Source organism: Argopecten irradians, chromosome 1, assembly GCF_041381155.1.
Source record: "Argopecten irradians isolate NY chromosome 1, Ai_NY, whole genome shotgun sequence".
NCBI lineage: Eukaryota > Metazoa > Mollusca > Bivalvia > Pectinida > Pectinidae > Argopecten > Argopecten irradians.
In genome coordinates, this window is record NC_091134.1 from 21,502,382 (window position 1) to 21,510,252 (window position 7,871).

General features: G+C 38.2%; 1 protein-coding gene across 1 annotated transcript in view; it reads right to left on the bottom strand.

The window, feature by feature from the left end:
• Positions 1–3,811, bottom strand: part of LOC138320646 (phosphatidylinositol 4,5-bisphosphate 3-kinase catalytic subunit beta isoform-like) — a 102,369-nt gene extending 98,558 nt beyond the window's left edge. The window contains exon 1 of the mRNA XM_069263778.1: positions 3,682–3,811. The gene's annotated coding sequence lies outside the window, so the exon portion shown is untranslated. The remainder of the gene's footprint in view (positions 1–3,681) is intronic.
• Positions 3,812–7,871: the final 4,060 nt, after the last annotated feature.

Consider the following 7,871-nt stretch of genomic DNA (forward strand, 5'->3'; position numbering starts at 1 on the left):
GTTATACTTGTATGTGTATTGATATGATAAGTTAATAAAAACATGTAATAATGATATTTGATAAGAAGCTTATGTATTTCAATTATTTAAACATAATGTAAATTTTTTATTAAAATAATTTAATGTAGTGTATGGGTAACAGTATGGATCATATGACATTTGCCAATAATTTATTACATAGCGAAACTGAATGAAAGGGTCGGTGTACGAAACTGTTGAAGGTAAGGCGTTGAAAGGTAGGTACAAATGAAACTGAAGAAAGGGTGGAGGGAAGCTGAGTTTGAAAGGGGCGGGAGGGCGTGTGAGAAAGAAGAGGACAGAGGAAACGTGAAGGAAGGGTGGTAGAAACTGAAGGAGAGTGGAGGGAACTGATTGAAGGATGAGGGCCATGAAAGGAGGACAGTAGGAAAGCTGAAGGAGGGTGTGAGGGAACTGTTGAAGGAGAGGGCATGAAAGGGGGCGCAGAGGGGGGAATTTAAGGAAGGGTGGAGGTATGAACTGTTGAAGAGAGGGCGTCTGAAAGGAGGACAGAGGAAGAACTGAAGGAAGGGTGGACGGTATAACTGTTGAGGGAAAGGCGATGAATAGAGGGATGGACAGAGGGAACTGAAGGAAGGGAGTGGATGGGAACTGTTGGAGATGAGAGGGCATGAAGGGAGGACAGAGGTAACTGTAAGGAAGGTGAAGAAAAACTGAAGGAAGGGTGGAGGGAAACTGTTGAAGGGAGGGCATGAAAGGAGGACAGAGGAAACTGAAGGAAGGGTGGAGGAAACTGTTGAATGGAAGGCATGAATGGGGCAGAGGGAAATGAAGGAAGGGTGGAGGGAACTGTTGAAGGAGGGAGGAAAGGAGGACAGAGGAAACTGAAGGAAGGGTGAGGGAACTGTTGAAAGGAGGGCATGAAGGGGGCAGAGGAACTGAAGGAAGGGTGGAACTGTTGAAAGGAGGGCATGAAGGGAGGGCAGAGGGAACTGAGGAAGGAAACTGTAGGAAGGGAAACTGTTGAAGGGGCATGAAAGGAGGACAGAGGGCTGAAGGAAGGGTGGAGGGAAACTGTTGAAGGGAGGGCATGAAAGGAGGACAGAGGAAACTGAAGGAAGGGTGGAGGAAACTGTTGAAAGGGAGGGCAGAGGGAATGAAGGAAGGGTGGAGGAAACTGAAGGAAGGGTGAAGGAGGAAACTGTCTGAAGAGAGGGCATGAAGGGAGGACAGAGGAAACTGAAGGAAGGGTGAAGGGAACATGAAGGAAGGGTGAGGGAACTGAAGGAAGGGTGGAGGAAACTGAAGGAAGGGTGGAGGTAATTGTTGAAAGAGAGGGCATGAAGGGAGGGCAGAGGGAACTGAAGGAAGGGTGGAGGGAACTGTTGAAGGGGAGGACAAGGGGATTTTTTGAAAGAAGTGGTAAGGGTAAAATAAGATATTATTTAAGTTAATTCAACAAGACCTTACATTTAACTTATGAACTTATGAATGAACATAGTAAGTACAGGACATGTACAAGTGAAGACTGGATGTACATTGTAGCACCATCTACATGCATTGAGTATGATATGAAGTACACAGTTACTGACCAGGAATTAATTACACTCTGTGAAATCTGGGGTAACTATGTTTCCTTTTCCCCTATTATTACATGCATTAGTCAACCTTGTAACATTCTTGAAATAGTTGTCATTCAGGAGATATTTGAAATGGATATTATCTGTTTTAATATCACAATATTTTTTCTTTTCTTTTTCTTTCCATATGTTACTTAATTTAGGTTTTTTCTATCTACAATTTACCATACTTAATGACCTAATAAATGCCACACACCAGCATACCCTCTCTGATTGATAAATTACTGGTATATGCTTAATTTGAATGAAATAGGAAGTTTTGAAAATATGATTATGTTTAAAATGCTGATACTGTTTACTTTTTGTTGAAACTGATGCTTTACTTGCTTAAACAAGAACAACACTCTAATACATGTAGATAAACTTATAGGATACCATACAGTGAGTTTCATTTTCTGATGTCACAATGAATTACACTCACGGTAATATTTCATTAGTGATATATGCAAAAAATAATACACAGGCATACCGGTATATAGATATGTTTAAAATGCTGGCGCAGGGGTAGAAATAAGGATTGACTTCAGCTTGACCAAAGGGCTTTGGAGGCTGCTGTGGCCGAGTGTGGTTAAGATGTCTCAACATATTACCACAAGCCCACCACCTCTGAGATGCATGTTCGAATCCCATGTGGGGCAGTTACCAAGTACTGTCCGCTGGTGGGTGGTTTTTCTCCGGGTACTTCGGCTTTCTTTCCACCAACAAACCTGCCACGTCCTTACATGACCTGGCTGTTAATAGGATGTAAGGGTTTGCCACAAGAAAAATATACTGGCACTTCACTGATTAAAGTGGTACTGATTTTTGGAACTTGGAGCGAAGCAGCAGATCCAAAAGTGCAGGCCAAACCCCCTCCCCAAGATAATTCTAAAAAAGTAGAAACCCTTTGGTGCATTCTAGAGTATTTTTAACCTAAAAACTCAGAATTGGAAATCAGTGGTTTTTTTTTTTTTTTTTTTTTTGAAAACTCATAAGCCGAGCATCTATGAATGATTTGTTATACAAAATAAATTAAGGTTTAATTTTGATTTGAAGGACACTCTTTTGGTTACAGTATCAACAAGACCAACAGACCAGCTCATCGAATTACCAATTGGCCCTTCATTAAACTTAAAGGCCCCAGGCCGACGGGCTTGCGGTTATTTCTACCTCTGCTCGTGTGCTGTATTACATAATTATATATATAATACGTTTTATATTTTTATACTCTCTGCTGAAATGATTTTTAATTGTTTAACAAGTATGGCTCAAATAGATAAACTTCGGATACCATACAATGAGAGCATTGTTTAGTGATGAACACTTGTAATCTGGACACATGTATATTTTATACATATACATTATATCTGATATACACCTTTTGTCTCTCATGTTATATACTTCAATGTATATAACCAAGCACTGTAAGATTTAATGTATTTGTAACAGTTTACTGCAGTTGACTACATATAAAAAATCAGTCTGATCAAATGTAAAAAGAAAAAAAAATAACAATTGTTAGGCCTATCCCAAATACAAATTCCCAGTGACTAAATTTTGAGAGGTGAAATCATGTCCCAAAATGGAGTAGGCATTATTCTACTTTCAAATTGAAACTCAACATTATAGAGTTCTTTAGGATTTTACAACATGTTTTGTCTGCTATAACTTTCACCCACATTATTAACAGAGCTCAGTAAAAATAAATACAGTTAAATATCCATAGTGTTCCGTTTTCTACATGAACAAAAACTTTAAAAATGTCAAGTTTTTCGCTTAAAGTTCAAATATACTATTTCCTCATTCTTGCCAGCGGATCGCACAGAAAATTGTCACTTCATTTACACAAGACTCAAACTGTGACAACGACTTGGCAGTGTTATTCTTTTCGTTTAATACAATTATGTTGCCAATGTCATGATCAACTGGTTGTCGTTCATATAACACTTGTAACACTTACCAGACGTCTATTTTTCTACTGGGTTGTTATCTAATGTGACACTAATGCGAAGTAATAAGTCATAGTTTATCCAAATTGGAAATATTTCATAAGCAAATGATAACAGTAGAAATCCTGACTTACCTCTCCGCAAACTTTGACATTATGTTGTTCTCGACTATGGACTTTCGCAAACACTTCCGCAAAACAGGAAGTGAAACTAGAAGGGAAAAGTAGTCCATAATTTATTATATTTTACCTAACACGAGAAAAACTGAAAATACTCAAAGGAGATGAAAGTTAAAATAACATATTATTTATTTGTGCATAATATTTACATTTACTATGAGTTATTCACACAAATACTTCAACGCAAGCTTCCAATGTGTACAAGAAAATACTTTGGGAATTATATTTTTAGCGGGAAAATACAAATAAGGTGAAAAAATAATTGACGGCATATTTCGCAAATGATGCATAATAAACGATCATATGTCATTTTAATTGATTCTTATCTACGCGTCGACTTAATTTGAGTGTTTCTTTCTGCTGTGCTGTGGCGTAGGAAGATGAAACGTAATGGGGGGGGGGCAAAGGCCCTCAAATATTCCGTAACCCCCCCCCCCCCCCAATCCGCACCCACAGGAGATACCTAAGATACCTTTTTCATATATCATTACACATAATCCTCGTATACTTCTATAGACAGAGGCGTCGCTAACAGGAATTTAATAATATATGCGCAAATTAGCGTGCGAGCGCCGAAGTCTCGAGATTTTTGGATGTTTGGGGTTAAAATGCATTTTGTGGCGTGGCGCAATATTTTGTTTATTGTGGAGTCCGGGGGGGGGTTACGATGTATTTTGATGAATTTGCCGAGCGCCGGAGGCGCGAGATTATTTTGTATATCGGTGGGTCGGAGGGAGTGTCCCCCGGGAAAAAATATTACGATTTAGAATGACTGAGATGAGTTTTATGATGTTATTTGATGAATTTGCGAGCGCCGAAGGCGCGAGATTTTGTTGTTTAAGGGGGTCTAGGGTGTCCCCCGAGAAAAAAATATTACGATTTAGAAAGGCTGAGATGAGTTTTACAATGTATTTTGACGATTTTAAAGCGTTCTTAACACGGTAATTCTTCGATTTAAAGTTACCTGCATTTAGAAATGATAATTGTGAATGTCGTCATATACATGTATACCATTGTGCAACCCTGCTCGATCTGAACATAACCGAATTCACACCATCAGCACATTGTTGTGTAACTCAAAATAATAATATCCCTTGATGGACATTTTTTTAGTCTAGCTTTCGTGTGCGTATAGAATTTTTAAATATTAAAAATTTGAACGTTACGTGGTTGAACGTAATAGGAAACGCACCGCGCCGAGCTGAAAAATTTTCTAAAATGAAGTACGAAAAAATGGACAGGAGGACCTTTTTTTTCTTTCAAATGTGCATATTTAGAACATTTCACTCGGCGAAAAATAGGGGGCGGGGGTGGGGGCACAACAAAGACATGTTGGTTTTTTCATATACGAAAATATACGAAAATATATGTAACTTCGCTCTCATTACTAGGGAAATCGCTAGAGAGAGAATTAGAGAGAGAAGGTGTGTTATGTTAACATTCAATACGGAAAATGGTCTTGTCGGTCACTCCCTTGGTTTTTTTCATTATGAAAGGCCACACTGACCTTTCCGGAGCAATAAATAAAGGTTTCTTATAAAGACACTTGTTTAAAGTCGAGTACAGTGTAATTTTATGGTAGACGCATGCAGTGAGAATGTCATTTTGCTGTTTTGGGCCGTTCTGGTGTTGATTGGATAGTTCATAAGTTACATCTGTTGTACCGCGCTCGGAATTGGGAAAGAAGAAGAAGAGACATGACTTTCGTGGATCCGTTATCCACACATGTTATGCAAATGCGCGCAAGCGCATTCATTTCTTTTAGAATCAAAGATAGTTTAGCAAGGAGATGTATGATATGTAGTATAAACGGGTAAGTTAATAAACTGTGGCGAGCTCTAGATACAAAAAGATTTTCGTAGCTCTTTTATACATTCACATTTGTAAAAATTAAAAAAGTCGTTTGCTCGGGGGAAGGTTGTTGGGCCTTTTAAGGGAACCACACCTCGTACGTATGACAATTATTAAAGAAAAATCATGTTGATCTTAATGTTTGTTCAGAAAACTATTTCTTTGTAAACTTAATGATTTAATTTACCATGAGTATCGTCTTATAGATAAGTTAAGATTGTGTTTTCTCTGCGCGACACGATAAGAGATCAAAGTCAGAGTGAACATAAGAGTCATACAATGTTATTGTTACGTCCTCTTGGTATAGGCCACCGGACTGATTGGTCATAGGGACTTGGATTTCGGTTTTTATGTTTAACCATTAGCTTGGGTTTGGTAGCAATTCTCTCTTAGGACATTATATTATATGGGGGGCGTTGTTGAATATATTCTTAGAGGAATTGCTACATGACGAAGCGATGGTTAATCAGAAAAAACGAGAAGATCCAGATCCCTATATTTACACTCGGCACGTCGAATTTTGTATGTTTATATTTTTATGCAATTAAATTCGTCATTTGAAGAAGTGACGTTAATTATTCTTTAAAAGTCGGTCAAATGTGGAGGAGGAGCTTACTCAATTGAACAGCGATTGATGACGATGCACCCGGTGAAGGTAGAATTATTTCATCGAGACGTCGAGAGAAAAAGTTCTATATTTTAGTGTAAAAATAAACATGACACAAAGCAAAGTTAATTTATACAGACGCTAATTTTATTGGTAATCAGATTCAGAACTTTAAGTAGGTATCTAAAGTTGTGCAAAAAATGTTCGATGTTATAGCTGTAAATAACATAAAATTATTTGTTGCTGGTCGGGTAGCAGAAAAACAGTAGATTTGGGACAATCTAATGAAATGTAGAGGCGCCAACGCACTTGTAGGAATATATAGATATTAGTCAGTTTGTGTAAAGGCGTGTAGAAGAATAAATACCTGTACAAAAGTATATAATATTAGATTAAATCAGCACAAACTTTTGCTATTACAATTTTATATTTTGATACAGGATTTGGCGCCTACATGATTCCTGCGCTCGCTGTTTCAGTGATGGCATGAGAATAGCATCCACGGTAACAACAACAAATAAATACCTGAAAAATTGCTCTCGGACTAAAAAGATATCATGATTTTTAGCCCAAAATTGTCAGAGAGAAATCGTTACTCTTATTTGTTTCTTAGGAGTCCATACCTCAAATTGAGCAGTTCTTATGTCACATTGGCAAAATAAGACTAAGTCATTTCAGTTAGGGGCGATTAGGTCGGAGTTTTTCAAGATGATTTTTGACCTTCAAACCCGCGCCATAGATGTGTTCCCTTCAAGTATAGCTAGCATTTCAGGTTCAAGATCGGCACTATGCCGGAGGAAGCCCAGAACTGAATTGTAATCTCTAAGCCCATTTTTGTTATGTTTATTTGTTGGTATATAAAATAGTGAAAACTGTTATATCAGAATCACCTCCATATTGGATGTCACCAATTTCAGTAAATATATTTGATTGTTTAATTGTTGTATGCATGGCTCAAATCAGGGGGCTCCCTGTACTTAATAAAAAATATGTAGACCGTGGCCTGGCTGTTCGCTTCTTCTGGTTTGACTACCTCGGCCACATGTGTGAGAAGCTTCGGTGCTAGATAGACCGTTATTGTGCAGCGGAGGCGACGGCTGACGCAACGTTCTTACAACAGTGGAGTTTTCCGAAGAAATTGTGCAAAAGACACCAGTGTTCAAGTATCTAAAATTTGTGTTGTGATTCGTCGGCTGAACTTGACGGGGGGGGGGAATAATCATCCTTCGGAGCTATGAATTGATTATACTACTTCTACGCTTATATATCCATTCAGCCTTCTAGATATATAAGTGCTATAGATGGAACCTACTTCAATTGTGTTCGATGGCTGACAATAGTATTTTGTCGGTGGCGCGGTCGTAATGGAAAGCAAACTTTGTTGCCAACACGTGGATTACTATGCGGTAGCGGTTGTTCATGTTTTTAATAATAACTAGACTGATGTCATATTCTATCAATATTAGAAAGAGGGACAAGAAGTGATATGTTTTATAAACGTTGACATCTATTCAGAAGGTTCTTGTCATCGCCACGTCCTCACCAAAAAAGACTCTAGAATTTAGTATGTACGAACACAGATCAAACAGAAATGTAAGTAAATGTTTGAAATATATTTAGAATGACACCCTTCATTTTTAACAAAAAGAGTGAAAGAGCACGGTCGCCCGCCTGGGGTCGGGATAGG